General features: G+C 51.0%; 1 pseudogene; it reads left to right on the top strand.

Annotated features, from left to right (window-relative positions):
- The first annotated feature begins 485 nt into the window (after positions 1–485).
- On the top strand, positions 486–21247 carry LOC119974348 (annotated as a pseudogene).
- The last annotated feature ends 255 nt before the right edge of the window (positions 21248–21502 follow it).

The raw sequence follows: 21502 nt of genomic DNA, 5'->3' as shown, positions 1-21502 counted from the left end.
GCCTTCTCTTGTGACTGCCCAAAACAGCATTGACTGTCTCTCTCTCTCTATCTCTCTCTCTCTCTAAACTCAGCCCAGCTCCTCAAACAAAGATTCTCCCCTGAGGTGGTCAGACTTGAATCTATTCTCGTTATCCCGGCTGACTTGCCACTACCATTTATATAAAGGGACAGAGCTGTGCCATATTTATGCAACTAACCTTGCATTGACGGATAAATAAGTAATCAGATTCTGAGATAGGCTGATGGATGGTCAAACACGGCTGTCCCGAACGACAATGGGTCTCGAGTGGATCATCCTGGCTGAACGCATTCTGCATATTCCCACCAACAAGGTTAAGTCTGAATGGGACAAAGAAACTCAGGCTTTTGGTGGTATCCCTCTAACTCTTTCAGTCTTTTAACCTCTATATTGCCTGCTACACCTTGGACCCCATTTCTGGACCCAAGTTCATAGTATCTCCTTATCATGACAGAAGGGGGGGAATGAATGTGGTCAGCAGCCTGGACCCATCATCAAGGGGAAGTTGCCAAAAGCCATTGTTGGCATCCAACTTTGAAAATAGAATGCTCTCCAAGAGTTTAGTCAGGCTCATTTGCAAAGCCTCCCAAAATCTCCTACTCGGTTACAGTGAAAGCATTGGCCTGAAGTTGATGGAGATCGATCACACCTGTGGGGGCACTTTGTTCCACAGCGTTGGCATGGTCACCCTACTGGTAAGTAGAGTGTTGCTCCCCCTGACCTGGAATGTCCCCGTGTCTGGGCTGTTTCACTAATTGGAGATTGGGGTTCACTTTGTCGCACAGTTGGCTTTCTCCACTGAATATGGATCTGTGCTGCAAATGGATTTCGCATTGCCTGACAATCCGGATGGTTTTCTCAAGGGTTAGGTCCTCCTCTGCTTGAAGCCTGTCCGAAAGTGCATCGTCCACCTCTCCTGCAACTCTTCCATCCCTGATTACCTGAGATTTCAGGTCAACATAGTCACAGCCTTCAGCTATTCTGTACAGCTGATTAATGAAAGATTCAACAGGTTCTCTGAGCTGCTGGACATGTTTATTAAATTTAGCCCTTTCAAAGATTTTGTTACCTGAAGTTCAACTAAGCAATGGGTCCTGAATCTGTGGAATTCGCTACCCCAGGGTGCGGTGGGGGATGGGACAGTGAGTAAATTTAAGGAGGAGTTGGATAGATTTTTAATGAGGAATGGGTTAAAGGGTTATGGAGAACGGGCAGGATGGTGGAGTTGAGTCTTTGATAAGATTAGCCATGATCGCGTTGAATGGTGGTGCAGGCTCGAGAGGCTGAATTGCTTACCTATTACTTAGTGAATCGCAGGAGAAGCCCAAATCGAGATTCACATTAGGCTCAAAACATTTTGCCATTCGCCCGGCCCTTTGCCGATGGTGAGATCTGGATCTCGATGAAAAATGACATTTGCATTCATTTCAACCTCTGCGAGATTGAAGTCAAATGCAGCGGCCTCCCAGGAGTCACCTGACTCCCCAGCGAGAAGCCACACGGGTGTCGTTTAGTACTCTCCTACAAAAATGGGGAGCTGGCGCAATGGATACTGAGCGGAAATCAGGGGGTGAGTAGCCATTTCCATTTGCCGGCATGTACATCAAGGACACCAGAGCTGCTGCCCCAGTGCTCGTGGGATGGGCTCTGGCTTCAGGGAGATAGGGGTCAGGGGTCGCAATGGGCCAGAGGGGGGATGGGGAACGGTGAGGGGCTTTGCATCTGTGAGGTCTTCAAGCCATCTTTTTTGAAATAAATTTAGAGTACCCAATTATTATTTTTTTCCAATTAAGGGGCAATTTAGTGTGGCCAATCCATCTAACCTGCACATCTTTGGGTTGTGGGGGTGAAATGTAATAGAGCCCAGTTATCAGTGGCGTACCGCAGGGATCAGTTCTGGGTCCTCTGCTGTTTGTGATTTTCAATAATGACTTGGATGAGGGAGTTGAAGGGTGGATCAGTAAATTTGCAGATGATATGAAGATTGGTGGAGTTGTGGATAGTGAGGAGGGCTGTTATCGGCTGCAAAGAGACATAGATAGGATGCAGAGCTGGGCTGAGAAGTGGCAGATGGAGTTGAACCCTGACAAGTGTGAGGTTGTCCATTTTGGAAGGACAAACATGAATGCGGAATACAGGGTTAACGGTAGGGTTCTTGGCAATGTGGAGGAGCAGAGAGATCTTAAGGTCTATGTTCATAGATCTTTGAAAGTTGCCACTCAAGTGGATAGGGCTGTGAAGAAGGCCTATGGTGTGCTAGCATTCATTAGCAGAGGGATTGAATTTAAGAGCCGTGAGGTGATGATGCAGCTGTACAAAACCTTGGTACAGCCACATTTGGAGTACTGTGTGCAGTTCTGGTCACCTCATTTTAGGAAGGATGTGGAAACTTTGGAAAAGGTGCAAAGGAGATTTACCAGGATGTTGCCTGGAATGGAGAGTAGGTCTTACGAGGAAAGGTTGAGGATGCTAGGCCTTTTCTCATTAGAACGGAGAAGGATGAGGGGCGACTTGATAGAGGTTTATAAGATGATCATGGGGAATAGATAGAGTAGACAGTCAGAGACTTTTTCCCTGGATGGAACAAACCATTACAAGGGGACATAAATTTAAGGTGAATGGTGGAAGATATAGGGGGGATGTCAGAGGTAGGTTCTTTACCCAGAGAGAAGTGGGGGCATGGAATGCACTGCCTGTGGAAGTAGTTGAGTCGGAAACATTAGGGACCTTCAAGCGGCTATTGGATAGGTACATGGATTATGGTAGAATAATGGAGTGTAAATTAATTTGTTCTTAAGGGCAGCGTTGTGGATAGCACAATTGCTTCTCGCTCCAGGATCCCAGGTTCGATTCCGGCTTGGGTCACTGTCTGTGCGGAGTCTGCACATACTCCCCCTGTGTGCATGGGTTTCCTCCGGGAGCTCCGGTTTCCTCCCACAGTCCAAAGATGTGCAGGTTAGGTGGATTGGCCATGATAATTTGCCCTTAGTGTCCAAAATTGCCCTTCGTGTTGGGTGGGGTTATGGGGATAGGGTGGAGGTGTTGACCTCGGGTGCTCTTTCCAAGAGCCGGTGCAGACTCGATAGGCTGAGTGGCCTCCTTCTGCACTGTAAATTCTATGATAATCTAGGACAAAGGTTCGACACAGCATCGTGGGCCGAAGGGCCTGTTCTGTGCTGTATTTTGCTATGTTCTATGACACAGGAAGAATGTGCGAACTCCACATGGAGCAGTGACCCAGAGCTGGGATTCGAACCCGGGTCCTCAGCGCCGCAGGCAGCAATGCTAACCACTGTGCCACTGCATCGCCCTTTCAAGCCATCTTTAAATATTTTGGGGATCCATAACAGGGGCAACCACAGCTGCTGCCTGTCTGAACTACCAGGGTCTCCCAGGACACACCCCTGCTGTGGCTTCTCTCCTAAAAGTCAATTTCACTCCCTTTGACTGTGAGCAGCCTCGAGCTTCACAGCTGAAGGCTATTTCAAATGAGGAATTAGCCTTGTTTGTTGTGAGAGCACTTCACGCTCCTGAACTCTCAAGTGCTTCCTCGAAGGCACAGGTTCCCTTTGAGAGAGGATGATTAGTAGACCGGATGTCCTGCAAACATTAATGCCTGAACGGTGTGCCTGTACTATAAGAGTGTCAATACCATAGAGGCAGCTGCCAACAATTAAACAGTAAAGAGTGGGGCTTCACTACTGAGGGTGGCATGGTAGCGCAGTGGTTAGCACTGTTGCTTCACAGCGGCAGGGTCCCAGGTTCGATTCCCGCTTGGGGCACTCTGTATGGAGTCTGCATGTTCCCCCCCGTGTCTGCGTGGGTTTCCTCCGGGTGCTCAGGCTTCCTACCACAAGTCCGGAAAGATGTGCTTGTTAGGTGAATTGGACATTCTGAATTCTCCCTCTGTGTACCCGAACAAGTGCCGGAGTGTGGCGACTCGGGGCTTTTCACAGTAACTTCATTGCAGTGTAAGCCTACTTCACTGGTGGACAGTCTTTGGGGTGTCAGGAGTTGAGTTACTCACCATAGGATTCCTAGCCTTTGACCTGCTCTGGTAGCCACAGTATTAATGTGACTAGTCCAGATCAGTCACTGATGAATGGTAACGCCCAGGATGTTGATTGTGGGTGATTCAGCGATGGTAATGCCATTGAATATCAAGGGTCGATGGTTAGTTCCTCTCTTGTTGGAGATGGTCATTGCCTAGCGCTTGTGTGGCACAAATGTAATTTGCCACTTGTCAGCCCCAAGCCTGGGTATTGTCCAGGACTTGCTGCATTTGGACATGGACTGCTTCATTATCTGAGGAGTCGCGAATGTGCTGAACATTGTGCAGTCATCAGCCAATATCCCCACTTCTGACTTTATGATGGAAGGAAGGTCATTGATGAAGCAGCTAAAGATGGTTGAGCCGAGGACACTAGCCTGAGAAACTCCTGCAGTGATGTCCTGGAGCTGAGATGATTGACCTCCAACCACCACAACCATCTCCCTTTGTGTCGGATATGACTCCAACCTGATTCGCATTGACTCCAGTTTTGCTAGGGCTCCTTGATGCCACACTCGGTCAAATGCTGCCTTGATATCTAGGGCAGTAACTCTCACCTCACCTCTGGCATTCAGCTCTTTTGTCCTTGTTTGAACCAAGGCTGTAATGAGGTCAGGAGCTAAGTGACTCTGGCGGAACCCAAACTGATCGTCCATGAGCAGGTTATTGCTGATGAACTTGATAACGCTGTTGATGATCCTTTCCGTCACTTCACTAATGATCGAGAGGCGACTGATGAGGAGGTAATTGGCCGGTTGGATTTGTCCTGTTTCTTGTGTACAGGACACACCTGGGCCATTTTCCACATTGCCGGGTAGACCCCAGTGTTGTAGCTGTACTGGAACAGCTTGACTAGGAGTGCGGCAAGTTCTGGAGCACAAGTCTTCAGTACTATTGCCGGAATACTGTTAGGGCCCATAGCCTTCAAAGTATTTGTGGAGCCTCCTCCTCCAATGAGTTGTTTAATTGTGCACCAGATGGATGCGATAAGACTGCAAGTGTGTTAACTTGTTCAACTTGTCTCTTTCTTTCCAGACCTGAAAGCATTCATGTATCTAGGGAATATTTTTCTCCAAAGTTCCCAATTTTGCGACGGTTCTGGGCCTTGGATAAGTCCAAGGTGAGCAGTGGATTCTGACCATTGTTTTTTTAGCTCTGACCCTCTGATTAATGAAAGTGAAATTTCATTGGATGCAATGGAGTCTTCTGCTGCAGTGAGGAATTCAATTTCTGCCTTCAGCTTCCGAGCCTTTCTCTGGAGCTTTGCTCTGTTGATTCCTTCTGTGTCTTTACTTCTGTGGGCAGCACGGTAGCACAAGTGGCTAGCACTGTGGCTTCACAGCGCCAGGATCCCAGGTTTGATTGCCCGCTGGGCCACTGTCTGTGCAGAGTCTGCACGTTCTCCCCGTGTCTGTGTGGGTTTCCTCTGGGTGCTCCGGTTTCCTCCCACAGTCCAAAGACGTGCAGGTTAGATGGATTGGCCATGATAAATTGCCCCTCAGTGTCCAAAAAAGGTTAGGAGGAGTTATTGGGTTACGGGGATAGGGTGGAAGTGAGGGTTTAAGTAGGTCGGTGCAGACTCAATGGGCAGAATAGCCTCCTTCTGCACTGTATGTTCTATGTTTTTGAGCTTTTCTTCAGGTCAGGGTACTTCTTTTATTGTTCCTTCAGTTTTTCAGGATTTTAATTTTCTACTGTCGTCTCTCAAGGATTTGAGTTAGTCCATTCGCTGCCACATGTTGTACATTATTTTAAATTGTTTGGTAGGTCTTATTAAGGTATTTATAGTTTTTGGCAGCTCAACAGTAAGTATTAATCAACAAGTAGAAATACATAGGTACAGTAAAGGTCCAAGCTCAAAGCTGTCTCCATGCTTGCTTCTACGCACAGCTCTGTCCAACTCTACATTGATCCCAAGGTCCAGGTCATGTGTTCCCTTACATCACTGTGTGGGCGGTACTGTTCTTGGGCCCACATTAGCCCTTTATGTGCTAGACCCTCATACTAAAAGATGGGTAGGTATTTTTATTAGCTTGGGGTATCAAGTGTGGAGCAAGGATGTGAAAATGTAATGGAAGAACAGGCTTAAAGGGGATGAATGACCTAACCCTGTTGCGACGCAGAGTAAAGTAGTCCACAGGCTATCATGGTCCTATATTGGTGTTGTGGGTGGAATTAAAGGGTTTAGGGAAGGAATGCTGGCTGTGGCCAAGGTTAAATACTTGGGGTGTGAGAAGCCATGTGAATATTTGCAGTTATACTGGTAATCGGGAGACATTGAATGTAAAAACAAAGGAGTTATGTTAAATTTGTAAAGAACACCGGTTGGCCTCAATGGGAAGATTGCTTCCAGTTCTGGGTGACACACTTTAGGAAAGATGTGAAGACATTAGAGAGCAGAGAAAAGATTCACAAGAATGGTCCCAGGGATGAGGAACTTCAGTTGTGTGCAGCACGGTAGCACAGTGGTTAGCGCATTTGCTTCACAGCTCCAGGGTCGATTCCTGGCTTGGGTCACTGTCTGCGCGGAGTCAGCACGTTCTCCCCCCTGCCTGCGTGGGTTTCCTCCGGGTGCTCCGGTTTCCTCCCACAGTCCGAAGGTGTGCAGGTTAGGTGGATTGGCCATGCTAAATTGCCCCTCAGTGTGCAAAAAGGTTAGGTGGGGTTACTGGGTTATGGGGATAGGGTGGAGTTGTGGGGTGCTCTTTTCAAGGGTCGGTGCAGACTCGATGGGCCGAATGGGCTCCTTCTGCACTGTAAATTCCATGATATGTGAATAGATTGGAGAAAGTAGGGTTGTTGTACTCCGAGAAGTAGAGGTTGAGAGAAGATTTAAAGAGATGTCAATCAGCACCCCTTATCTCCTGTCGCATAAATTGTTGAGATCGTTTGAAATTTGACCTGATAGGTGCATGATCAAAAGCTTCAGCAACACGTCTCCCTTTCAGCAATATTTAAGTTCTGCACTGCCAAACTCCACTATCATTGACTCGCCAGGATAGGAGAAGGTGAACTTGATAAACCCGGATCCAGCTTGTTTTTAATTTCAGCATACGGATCAGATTTCAAACAAACACTCACCGACATCCACAATGCAAACACACCGCACTGGGAAATGCTTCAGTTGCAGAAGAGATCAGCGTCTTTTATCTTTGTTTTTAATTAAAATAGAAATAATTTTACACAATGGCTCTGTGTAAATGCGGAAGCTCACAGATGTTTTCTCATGTTATCTGTTGTGTTTTTCAAATGGTGGTGACTTTGTTCAGAAAAATAATCAGTCTCCCAGCTCCGACCCAAATCTATATCAGCCCTGGAACTAATGATGTGCCAGCAGTGAACACTTTGAAGCTTATCGATAACCCTTGGCAGACAACTGTGGATCGTGAATAGCTCCAGAATCTAAGTGCTGTGACCCCGGTTGATGTTATAACTGGATGGGAAGATCCCAGAATGGAGCCGTGGCTCAAAAGACCGTGACTAATGCTTTATTTGTATAAAACGTGGCGGAACTGTCACAGGACTGCTAATTAGTTTTCACAACAAGAGAAAAACATTTGTTAAGCATGGAGGGCAGGATTCTCCGCTGGGAAAGTATTGCCACCGGGACTGGTTTGCGTGTGGATCGCGTTCCCATTGGGGACACTATTGGGAAAGCAAGTCAGGACATGCTAACGGACCAGCGCTCTGCCGGCCCGAATTCAGAGCAATTCCCGGTCCAGTGGCCGATCTCACCGCTGGAGCCAGGGTTAGCGTTAAAGAGCCCAGCAGCTGGAGCTGTTTTTAAAAAAATTTAGAGTACCCAATAATTTTTTTTTCCAATTAAGGGGCAATTTAGCATGGTCAATCCACCTACCCTGCACATCTTTGGGTTGTGGGGGTGAAACCCACGCAGACACGGGGAGAAGGTGCAAACTCCACACAGACAGTGACTCAGGGCCGGGATTCGAACCTGGGACCCAGGAGGGTCCCTGGGAGGGACACCCTCCTACCCAAGTGGGTCGCAGAGCCAAGCCTGCCCTCCTGAACACTGCCCTGCCTGGGAGGCGGTGGGAGAGGCAGTCAGCCCTGCCAGCCTCGCCAGCAGAAGACAGCTGGAGATCCGGGTGGGTGGGGGGGTTACTGGTGAGGCCTCTGCCCAGAGAGGGGTGCAGAACCAGGCAGGGCTCCAAAGGCTGTGGTACAGATGTCCTCTACCTGGGCTGAGCTCTGCTGATCCCCTGCTCCCTCTGCAATGGGGCAGCGCTCCCGAGGAGAGCCAACACCTGGTGGGCCCCTGATTGAGCTTCGCCCTTGTTGATACAGCTGGGGTACAGGGGGTGTCCAGAGGGGCGGCCTGGGTGGGCTCCCAGATGACCAGAGGCTCCCTGAGAATTCAAAGGCAGCTCTCAGCAGAGTGGACAGCCAGGGGCTGTAGGTAGCACCAAAATGGGGCATTGAAAAGACAGACTGCAGCAATGGCTGTCTGAGCCAGGCACCCCAATCCTGAATTCGGAATCCACAGACGTGGCACCACATCACTCCTCGCTCCTGTCCCAGTCCGCGCTGGGCGCAAACCTCGATTTTTTGATTTTGTGCCATTCCCTGCCAATCGATTCCCTGCGATTCCCTCCGGCCTTGGGATACGGAGAATTCATCCCGAAAAGTTGGATTATTATATAATACTTCTTTACCTCCCCCCCCCCCACCAGCTTAAAAATGACAGATTTAAAGATTAACACGGATCAAAAAGTACATCTTAAGCAACAATGGTCTCGTTAACACACACAGTCCCTTCTAAGTTCACAGGATGACTGTGGTAAGACACGCTCCTCTCTGAACCCGAATGAATGTCTGTGGATTTCTCCTCAAAATCCCTATGCCGTGAGCCACCTTGTCTCCGACTTCAATCTGAGTGATTTCAAACTCCGTTTTCAAAAGTCACATCTTCAAATCTTCTTTTAAATTATGCTTTCCTTCAGTTTTCCTTAAAACGTTTTACACAAACTTCAAGGCCCAGCCACCGACTTCCACAATTGTTTCAAATAATATCTCGCCATCTGTAATAATGTCTCACAAACCACTGCACTACCGCAGATAGCTTTCTGGCTCTGCACAATCCTTTTCAACTCTCTGTGACTTTACTGAACATTAATATGCTCTGGTTCCCAGTTTCATCCGTTCCATTAGCTCCAAACGTCTTCAAACCTTCTCTTAATTTCTCTAGTTTCCTTAATCAGCTGGACTTTAGGTTTCCATCATCTGTTTTCTTAACAATGACTCCGTAGTATGGCTTTTCTTCTAGCAAGGCTGTGAGTCGTTCCCTCTTTAACCTTCTAAAACCAATTTTTAAATTAAAAAAAATAAAATAATTTTTATTCAAATTTTTGCATAATATCAACAACAAAAAAACAGAAAAAAAAAGTTACAAAGAACAGAAAGAACAGTCCCCCCCCCCCCCCCCCCCCTCCCCGCGCATGCACAGCGGAAGAGATAAACTAACAGCCATCATTCCTCCAAAACATCTGCCCGTCCCTTCAATAGACAGGACAGAAACCCCCCACCCGCATATACACAGAAGAGGAAATTAATGAATGCCCGACATTGGCACAGAACAACTATGCCCGTCCCTTTAGTACAAAACAACAAAACAACTGGACATGCCCAGAACATATGGGCATGATTTGCTGGGCTCCCAGAGCACCTAATACACCTGTCCTCTCTCTCAAAGAACCGGCTCATCCTTGTCCCGGTCATGTGAGCCCTATGCAGCACCTTAAACTGTATGAGGCCAAGCCTCGCACAAGAAGAGGAGGAGTTCACCCTTCCCAGGGCGTCCGCCCACGTCCCCTCCTCAATCTCCTCACCCAGCTCCTCCTCCCATTTACCCTTCAACTCCTCAACCGAGGCCTCGTCATCTCCTGCATCACTTGGTACATTGCCGAGATCCTCCCCTCCCCACCCCACACCCTCGAGAGCACCCTGTCCTGGACCCCACGCGGCGGCAGCAGAGGGAACCCCGCCACCTGCCGCCTGACAAACGCCCTCACCTTCATGTACCGAAAGGCGTTCCCCGGGGGAGCCCGAACTTCCTCTCCAGTACACCCAGGCTCGCAAATTTGCCGTCTATAAACAGGTCTCCCAACCTCCTGATACCTGTCCTGTGCCAACTCAGGAACCCGCCATCAATTCTCCCCGGAACAAACCGGTGGTTCCCCCGTATCGGGGATCCCATCGAGGCCCCCACCTCCCCCCTGTGCCTCCTCCATTGCCCCCAGATTTTGAGGGTAGCCACCACCACCGGGCTCGTGGTATACCTCGTTGGAGGGAATGGCAGCGGCGCCGTTACCAGCGCCTCCAGGCTCGTGCCCACACAGGACGCCATCTCCATCCTCTTCCATGCTGCCCCCTCCCCCTCCATCACCCACTTACGCACCATCGCTGCATTGGCAGCCCAATAGTACCCACAGAGGTTGGGCAGTGCCAGCACCCCCCCCTATCCCTGCTCCGCTCCAAGAACACCCTCCTCACCCTCGGGGTCCCATGTGCCCACACAAACCCCGTAATGCTCCTGTTAACCCGTCTGAAAAAGGCCTTCGGGATAAGGATGGGGAGGCACTGAAACAGGAACAAAAACCTCGGGAGCACCGTCATCTTGACTAACTGCACCCTACCTGCCAGAGACAGCGGCAACATGTCCCACCTCTTAAACTCCTCCTCCATTTGCTCCACCAGCCTTGTAAGGTTAAGCTTATGCAGGCCCCCCCAACTCCCAGCCATCTGCACCCCCAAGTACCTAAAGCTCCTCTCCGCCCTTTTCAATGGGAGCCTACCAATCGCCCCCTCCTGGTCCCCCGGCTGTACCACAAACAGCTTGCTCTTCCAAAAGTTGAGCTTGTACCCTGAAATGTCCCCAAATTCCCGGAGAATCCTCATCACCTCCGGCATTCCCCCCACCGGGTCCGCCACATACAACAATAGGTCATCTGCATAGAGCGACATTCGGTGTTCCTCCCCACCCCGGACCAGCCCCCTCCGGTTCCTGGACTCCCTCAGCGCCATAGCCAGGGGTTCAATTGCCAGCGCAAAAAGTAGGGGGGACAAGGGACACCCCTGCCTCGTCCCTTGGTGTAACCAAAAATACTCCGACCTCCTCCTATTCGTGGCCACGCTCGCCATCGGGGCCTCATATAACAGCCTCACCAAACTGACAAACCCTTCCCAAACCCGAACCTTTCCAGCACCTCCCACAAGTACCCCCACTCAACCCTATCAAAGGCCTTCTCCGCGTCCAGTGCCACCACTATCTCCGCCTCCCCTTCTACCGGGAACCCATCTGGCCCCGGCGCCTTCCCCGACTGCATGTTCCCTATCCCTTTAACCAGCTCCTCCAGCTCAACTGGCGCCCCCAGTCCCTCCACCTGACCCTCCTCCACCGGGGGTTCGGACCGATACAGTATCTCGTAGAAGTCCCTGAAGACCCCATTGATGTCTACCCCCCTTCGTACCACATTTCCTCCCCGATCCTTATCTCCACCAATCTCCCTGGCCGCATCCCGCTTACAGAGCTGGTGTGCCAGCATCCTGTTCGCCTCTCCCCATACTCGTACACCGCACCCTGAGCCTTTCTCCACTGAGCCTCCGCTTTTCTGGTGGTCAACAAGTCAAAACTCAGCCTGAAGGCTGCGCCGCTCCCGCAACAATCCCTCCTCCGGGGCCTCCGCATATCTCCTGTCCACCCTCACCACCACCCCCCACCAATCTCTCCCTCTCTCTCCGCTCCCTTCTCTCCCGGTACGCCCGAATGGAGATCAAATCCCCCCGAACCACCACCTTCAGCGCCTCCCAGACCGTCCCCACTCAGACCTCCCCATTGTCGTTGGCCTCCAGATACCTCTTGATACATCCTCGGACCCGCCCGCCCACCTCCTCGTCCGCCAGCAGCCCCACCTCCAAGCGCCACAACGGGCGCTGGTCCCTCTCCTCCCCCAGCTCGAGGTCCACCCAGTGCGGTCGTGGTCAGAAATGGCTATCGCCGAATATTCAGCATCTTCCACCCTCGCAATCAGCACCCTACTCAAAACGAAAAAATCAATCCGGGAGTAAGCCTTATGCACATGGGAGAAGTATGAAAATTCCCTGGCCCTTGGCCTCGCAAACCTCCATGGGTCCACCCCTCCCATCTGGTCCATAAACCCCCTCAACACCCTCCTACCCGACCTGGAACTGGATCGATCCAGTGGCGGATCCAGCACCGTGTTGAAATCCCCCCCCATTATCAGGCCTCCCACCTCCATGTCTGGAATCCGGGCCAACATGCGCCGCATGAAACCTGCATCGTCCCAATTCGGGGCGTATACATTGACCAGCACCACCCGCTCCCCTTGCAGCTTGCCGCTTACCATCACATACTTCCCGCCACTGTCTGCCACCACATTTGACGCCTCGAACGAAACCCTCTTCCCCACCAGGATCGCCACCCCCCCCGATTTTTTGCATCCAGCCCCGAATGAAACACCTTGCCTACCCATCCCTTCCTCAATCGAACCTGATCCGCCACCTTCAGGTGCGTCTCCTGAAGCATGGCCACATCCGCCTTAGCCCCTCCAGGTGCGCGAACACGCGGGCCCGTTTGTCCGGCCCATTCAGTCCCTCTAAAACCAATTTTTGAGCTACGAGAGCTGTCTTCTCTCTCACTACCTATCTCCAACTGAAATAAACTAGCTAAACTAAAATTTAGAAACGTCTCTACCTGACAAACCTCCAGTTGCAAGGCAACTATCGTTGGTTTATTTAATCTTCACGCCTTAGCCCCCTCTAATCACAATAGAATCACAGTTGGAATTGAAACCGACCACCACACATACCATAGATTATCATAGAATTTACAGTGCAGAAGGAGGCCATTCGGCCCATCGAGTCTGCACCGGCTCTTGGAAAGAGCACCCTACCCAAGGTCAACACCTCCACCCTATCCCCATAACCCAGTAACCCCACCCAACACTCAGGGCAATTTTGGACACTAAGGGCAATTTATCATGGCCAATCCACCTAACCTGCACATCTTTTGGACTGTGGGAGTAAACCAGAGCTCCCGGAGGAAACCCACACACACACGGGGAGGATGTGCAGACTCCGCACAGACAGTGACCCAAGCCGGAATCGAACCTGGGACCCTGGAGCTGTGAAGCAATTGTGATATCCACAATGCTACCGTGCTGCCCTACAAACACCTTAAGGATGGTGGGCGGGTTCCTGACGCTGCAGGCCCAATCAGAGTAAGGACGCAGCACCCCCCCCCCCCCACCCCCGCAAGAGGCCGTGGGAGGGCTGCGAGAGCTGTTACACAGGAAGTGTCTCCACAGGATGTCCTGCAGCTACACTATAACTACAGCAAGAGGTGCCTCGTGGCTCCCCCTCCATTTCCCCTCCCACCACAATACTTCTCCCCCCCCCGCCAGCCAACCAAAGTCAAGCTGCCTCCAGCCACTTGTCAGGCTTTGGTCTGAGTGTGGGGCTGGAGGTGGGGTGGCAAACACTTGACAAGAAGCAGGACGACATTAAAAAAAAAAATTCTTTTAAGAGTACCCAATTCATTTTTCCAATCAAGGGGCAATTTAGCGTGGGGTTTGTGGGGGTGAAACCCACACAAACACAGGGAAGAATGTGCAAACTCCACACAGACAGTGACCCAAAGTCGGGATTGAACCTGGGACCTCGGTGCCGTGAGGCTGCAGAGCTAACCCACTGTGCCACCGTGCTGCCCTGGCAGGATTACATTGCCCTGTTGACCAGACCGCCTCTTTTGCAACTTTCCTCCTGGTTCTACCTGTGAGCCTGCCTTAGTGAGACCCGTACGTTTCCATCTTGGGTGAGAGCAGCACTGGGTTGAACTGGACGGGGTTAGTTTAGGTTAATTTGGAATGAGCTGAACTGGGCTAGTCTAGGTCTCGGTTGGTCTGGGCTGAGCTTTTTAAAAAAATAATTTTTATTCAAATTTTTCAATAACAAACTTTCTCCCAACAATAAAATAAACAAGGTGTAGAAATAAACAGAAAGAAGAACCCCCCCCCCCCCCCAATACAAAGCAATAAATTAATAACAATACAAAAAAGAAGAAAGTAGCAAACAAACAGTGGTAAAAACAAACCCCCTTAACAGACCCCTGACCCCCTACCCCCCCCCCCCCCCCCCCCCCCCCCCCCCCCCCCGCGGTTGCTGCTGAGATTGACCACCCTCTAACCCTCTGCCAGAAAATTGTGAAAGGGCTGCCACCACCGGAAGAACCCTTGTACCGACCCCCTCAGGGCAAACTTAACCTTCTCCAGCCTGATGAACCCGGCCATGTCATTGATCCAGGCCTCTGGGCTCGGGGGCTTCGCGTCCCTCCACTGTAAGAGAATCCTACGCCGGGCTACTAGAGACGCAAAGGCCAGTGTACCGGCCTCTCTCGCCTCCTTCACTCCCGGCTCCGATGCTACCCCAAAGATCGCGAGCCCCCAGCCCGGTTCCACCCTGGAGCCGACCACCTTGGACAAAGTCCCCGCCACCCCCTTCCAGAACCCCTCCAATGCCGGACACGCCCAGAACATGTGGGTGTGGTTCGCCAGGCCTCCCGAACACCTCCCACGCCTGTCCTCTCCCCCAAAGAACCGGTCTGGGCTGAGTTGACCTGGGCTTAGCTAGTCTAGCCTGGTCCATACAGAGCGAGACTAGGGTAAGTATAGATTGGTCTGGACTGAACTGAGCTGGCCTAGTTTAGCTTAGCCTGAGCTGGGCTGGCATAGTCTAATCTCATCTGTGCTGAGCTGGACCAGGCTAGTCTCAGTGGTTTGGGTTGACCTGAATTGGGCTAGTCTAGTCTGGGTTCAGTTGGACTTGGTTAGCCTAGCCTGGTCTGAGCTGCATTGGACTCGGCTAGTCCAGCCCAGCATTTTTACAAACATTTTTCCCGGGACCCACTATTGCCAACTGGTTGACCTTCGCGACTCACGCTGGCCGACCTTCGCGACCCAAGCCAGCCAACTTTGCGACCCGTGCCATGTTCAGCTACTTTTAATGCGAAAGGGGAGCCAGCTTGGTCCTCACGATCTCACATGAATCAGGTTCACTGGAGGAGTGGGCGATGCCCAATCAGGTGCAGACTTCAGCCAGTTACTTAGTGCCGTCTTCATCTTTGCGAGAACGGAAAATCCAACCTCGCACATGCAGGTCGTGTGAAGGGCAATAGCAACGAGACTATTCAGCACTGGATACTCCTGGGAAATGTACTCCAGAATGCTGACAACCTCATGGGTTTTTGGTGTGTTTCTAATGTGGCATCACAGGTCAGGTACAGCAGCAAAGTCTTTCAATTTGGAGTCAGCTGTAAATTAATAACCGACTCTGGGATCTCAACCTCAAAAGGAATTTTTCACCCACCACTTCCCTTTTAAAATCTGAAACTTATCTCATTTGCCGGTACTTCCCTGCAAATGGGCTTAGATGGGCTTAGCATCCTTATTTGCATGAGTACAATTGGCAAAAACCATACCTCCAGAAATCATCTTTATACTGCTTTGTTCCCAAGTTAAGTTTCCTCTTTGTAACTTGCTGACCAGAGGCCCTGGAGCTCTGTACAGAGCTAACACTAGCATTGCTCTGTCGTACCCTGGACTCTCCTGTGCAGCTCTCTCCAGGAGATTTTGTTGTGAGATCCTGTCCAGTAGGTACACTGCCTATTTGAATCTCTGGCTATCGCTTCCTTTTTAGTAAACCATTTATCTTCACAGTCTTCTTTCCAGCAGCTGGAAAATGGAAGCAACACTGCTCTGTGATTTGATGCCAAAAGCACGTACATGCAGGACGCTTGACGTCAAGTGTGCTTGCAGTGAGCGTGACCTGCTCTCTGCTGCCACCTCTGGCCAGAAGACTGCATCAGCCTCATTTCCTTCCATTTAAAAGATGGTAGCGGCCGCTGGGCGCTTCCCTCACGATCACAACCACCTTGGGAACAGCACGACCCGCAATTTGAAAAACCCTAGTCTAGCCTGTTCTGCCCTGAGCTGGACTGGGCCAGTCTAGCCTGTTCCGGGTTAAGCTGGAGGTGAGCTAGTCTAGCCTGTTCTGTATTCAGCTGGACCAGCCAAGTCCAGGCTGGACCGGGCTGAGCTGGGGTCGGCTGGTCCAGTCTGTCCCGTGCTGATGCGGGTCTGGCCTAGTCCAGGCTGGACCGGGCTGAGCTGGGGTCGGCTGGTCCAGTCTGTCCTGTGCTGACGTGGGTCTGGCCTAGTCTAGGTTGGAATGGGCTGAGCTGGGGTCGGCTGGTCCAGTCTGTCCCGTGCTGACGTGGGTCTGGCCTAGTCTAGGCTGGACTGGGCTGAGCTGGGGTCGGCTGGTCCAGTCTGTCCCGTGCTGACGTGGGTCTGGCCTAGTGCAGACTGGACTGGGCTGAGCTGGGGTCGGCTGGTCCAGTCTGTCCCGTGCTGACGTGGGTCTGGCCTAGTCCAGACTGGACCGGGCTGAGCTGGGATCGGCTGGTCCAGTCTGTCCCGTGCTGACGTGGGTCTGGCCTAGTCTAGGCTGGAATGGGCTGAGCTGGGATCGGCTGGTCCAGTTTGTCCCGTGCTGACGTGGGTCTGGCCTAGTCTAGGCTGGAATGGGCTGAGCTGGGGTCGGCTGGTCCAGTCTGTCCCGTGCTGACGTGGGTCTGGCCTAGTCTAGGCTGGAATGGGCTGAGCTGGGGTTGGCTGGTCCAGTCTGTCCTGTGCTGACGTGGGTCTGGCCTAGCCTAGGCTGGAATGGGCTAGTCAGGAGATTGAAACTGGGATGTCAGTTTTGATATACAGCCTAGAGTCAACATGAAGGGCTAACAGCTTTCTCATGCAAAATGTCAAATAAATAATAGATTTTAGTTTTATTCATGATCCACAATTGAGCTCCCAAGGGTTATTGATAAACTTCAAAGTGTACACTGGTGATATGCCCTTCATTTCATGACTGATGTAGATTTGGCTGGGGCTGGCAGAATGATTGCTTCTCGACAAAGTACCACCATTTGAAACGTGCAACAGATAACATGAAAAAACATCTGTGAGTTTCTACATCTATGCAGAGGGCTTGTGTAAAATTCAATTTATAATTAAAAACATACAATGATAAAGCACATTGATCTCTCTTGCAGCTGAAGTATTCCCAGTCTGTGCGTTTATACGCTGAGTGCATTGGTGAGTGTTTGAAAATGATCTGCGTGCTGAGATTAATAAGGATGTTGGAATTGGAAGCAGTGGTTCACTCACCCTCGTGCGGTCAGATGTCTGTGACCTTTGCTCAGGTCGGCTTCTCGAATCGCTACTTTCAAGCCACAACGTTATAACGGCAGCCCTCCAGATACATTTTTCTGCAGACATTTTGAGTTGAAATTTGTCAAGGGGGTTTGTGGGGGTGGATGGGGTGGGGGGGGGGGTGGTTTGGGGAGGGGGTGGGTGTGTTGGGGGGGGGGTTTGGGGGGGGGGTGGGTGGTTTGGGGAGGGGGTGGGTGGGTTGGGGGGTGGGTTGGGGGGGTGGTTTGGGGAGGGGGTGGGTGGTTTGGGGAGGGGGTGGGTGGGTTGGGGGGGTGGTTTGGGGAGGGGGTGGGTGGTATGGGGAGGGGGTGGGTGGGTTGGGGGGTGGTTTGGGGAGGGGGTGGGTGGGTTGGGGGGGTGGTTTGGGGAGGGGGTGGGTGGGTTGGGGGGGTGGTTTGGGGAGGGGGTGGTTTGGGGAGGGGGTGGGTGGGTTGGGGGGGTGGTTTGGGGAGGGGGTGGGTGGGTTGGGGGGGTGGTTTGGGGAGGGGGTGGGTGGTTTGGGGAGGGGGTGGGTGGGTTGGGGGGGTGGTTTGGGGAGGGGGTGGGTGGTTTGGGGAGGGGGTGGGTGGGTTGGGGGGGTGGTTTGGGGAGGGGGTGGGTGGTTTGGGGAGGGGGTGGGTGGGTTGGGGGGGGGGTTTGGGGAGGGGGTGGGTGGTTTGGGGAGGGGGTGGGTGGGTTGGGGGGGTGGTTTGGGGAGGGGGTGGGTGGGTTGGGGGGGTGGTCTGGGGAGGGGGTGGGTGGTTTGGGGAGGGGGTGGGTGGGTTGGGGGGGTGGTTTGGGGAGGGGGTGGGTGGGTTGGGGGGGGGGGTGGAGGAGGGGGTGGACATACCCAAAACACCAATCACTGAGGCCAATGGTGTTGGAGCCTATTGGCCGCGCACACTCTTTGTTGAACAGTCAGAGTGGGAAGCCTGGCTGGCGTTTTACCCTCCCTAACCTGGGAGAGGAGGGGGGGGGGGGGGGGGCAAGTCCCGTAGCAAACATCACCATCACCGTCATCATCACCGTTAACATCACCGTCAATATCACTTTCAACATCACCATCAACATCACCGCCATCATCACCGTCATCATCACCGTCATCATCACCGTCAACATCAACATCACTGTCATCTTCAACGTCATCATCACCGTCAACATCACCATCGCAGTCAACATCACCATTAACATCACCATCACATCACCATCGTCATCACTGTTATTATCACCATCATCATCACCGTCATGATCACCGTCAACATCACCATCAACATCACCGTCACCATCACCGTCAACATCACTGTCAGCATCACCGCCATCATCACCGTCAACATCAACATCTACATCACCATTAACATCACTGTCATTATCACCGTCAACATCACTGTCAACATCACCATCAACATCACCGTCATCATCACTGTCAACATCACTGTCAACATCACCATCAACATCACCGTCATCATCACCGTCATCATCACCATCATCATCACCGTCAACATCACTGTCAACATCACTGTCAACATCACTGTCATCATCACCGTCAACATCACCATCATCATCATCATCATCATCACCGTCAACATCACTGTCATCATCACCGTCATCATCACCGTCATCATCACCGTCAACATCACCGTCACTGTCAAAATCACCGTCATCATCACCGTCATCATCACCGTCAACATCACTGTCATCATCACCGTCATCATCACCGTCACTGTCAAAATCACCGTCATCATCACCGTCATCATCACTGTCACCATCACTGTCAACATCACCGTCAACTTCACCGTCACTGTCAAAATCACCGTCATCATCACCGTCATCATCACTGTCAACATCACCGTCAACATCACCGTCAACATCACCGTCATCATCACTGTCAACATCACTGTCATCATCACCGTCATCATCACCGTCAACATCACTGTCAACATCACCGTCAACATCACCGTCATCATCACCGTCATCATCACCGCCATCATCACTGTCAACATCACTGTCATCATCACCGTCATCATCACCGTCAACATCACCATCATCATCACTGTCACCATCACTGTCACCATCACTGTCAACATCACCGTCAACTTCACCGTCACTGTCAAAATCACCGTCATCATCACCGTCATCATCACCGTCAACATCACTGTCATCATCACCGTCATCATCACTGTAAACATCACTGTCATCATCACCGTCATCATCACCGTCAACATCACCGTCACTGTCAAAATCACCGTCATCATCATCGTCATCATCACCGTCATCATCACTGTCAACATCACCGTCAACATCACCGTCAACATCACCGTCATCATCACTGTCAACATCACCGTCAACATCACCGTCAACATCACCGTCATCATCACTGTCAACATCACTGTCATCATCACCGTCATCATCACCGTCAACATCACTGTCAACATCACCGTCAACATCACCGTCATCATCACCGTCATCATCACCGCCATCATCACTGTCAACATCACTGTCATCATCACCGTCACCATCACTGTCAACATCACCGTCAACATCACCGTCATCATCACTGTCAACATCACTGTCATCATCACCGTCACTGTCAAAATCACCGTCATCATCACCGTCATCATCACCGTCATCATCACTGTCAACATCACTGTCATCATCACCGTCACTGTCAAAATCACCGTCATCATCACCGTCATCATCACCGTCATCATCACTGTCACCATCACTGTCAACATCACCGTCAACTTCACCGTCACTGTCAAAATCACCGTCATCATCACCGTCATCATCACTGTCAACATCACCGTCAACATCACCGTCAACATCACCGTCATCATCACTGTCAACATCACTGTCATCATCACCGTCATCATCACCGTCAACATCACTGTCAACATCACCGTCAACATCACCGTCATCATCACCGTCATCATCACCGCCATCATCACTGTCAACATCACTGTCATCATCACCGTCATCATCACCGTCAACATCACCATCATCATCACTGTCACCATCACTGTCACCATCACTGTCAACATCACCGTCAACTTCACCGTCACTGTCAAAATCACCGTCATCATCACCGTCATCATCACCGTCAACATCACTGTCATCATCACCGTCATCATCACTGTAAACATCACTGTCATCATCACCGTCATCATCACCGTCAACATCACCGTCACTGTCAAAATCACCGTCATCATCATCGTCATCATCACCGTCATCATCACTGTCAACATCACCGTCAACATCACCGTCAACATCACCGTCATCATCACTGTCAACATCACCGTCAACATCACCGTCAACATCACCGTCATCATCACCGCCATCATCACCGTCAACATCAACATCTACATCACCATTAACATCACTGTCAACATCACCGTCAACATCACCGTCATCATCACCGCCATCATCACTGTCAACATCACTGTAATCATCACCGTCATCATCACCGTCATCATCACCGTCATCATCACTGTCACCATCACTGTCAACATCACCGTCAACATCACCGTCATCATCACTGTCAACATCACTGTCATCATCACCGTCATCATCACTGTCAACATCACTGTCATCATCACCGTCATCATCACTGTCAACATCACCGTCATCATCACCGTCAACATCATCGTCATCATCACCATCGCCATCACCGTCATCATCTCCGTCACCATCAACATCACCGTCATCACGACCGTCAACATCACCGTCAACATCACTGTCATCATCACCATTGCCATCATCACCATTGCCATCATCATCATCATCACCTTCATCATCATCACCATCGCCATCATCACCATTGTCAACATCATCACCATCATCATCAAAATCATTATCACCATCGTCATCACCATCACTATCATTATCATCGTCATCATCACTATCATTACCATCGTTATCATCACCATGATTAACATCACCAACAACAACATCAACATCACCGTCAACATCACTGTCAACATCATCACCTTCACCACCAATATCATCATCAACGTCATCAGCATTACCATCAAAATCAGCATCAACGTTCTTGTTTTGATAGTTCCACTGCCTACTGGTAGCGTAGAACACTCACAAGCTATTACGCCAGAAGTGATATCCTGTGTCACCTTTGCGTCAGTGATAGCACTCTCAC

The sequence above is a fragment of the Scyliorhinus canicula genome, chromosome 12, assembly GCF_902713615.1.
Source record: "Scyliorhinus canicula chromosome 12, sScyCan1.1, whole genome shotgun sequence".
Taxonomy (NCBI): domain Eukaryota; kingdom Metazoa; phylum Chordata; class Chondrichthyes; order Carcharhiniformes; family Scyliorhinidae; genus Scyliorhinus; species Scyliorhinus canicula.
This window is presented reverse-complemented; position numbering and strand designations above follow the sequence as displayed.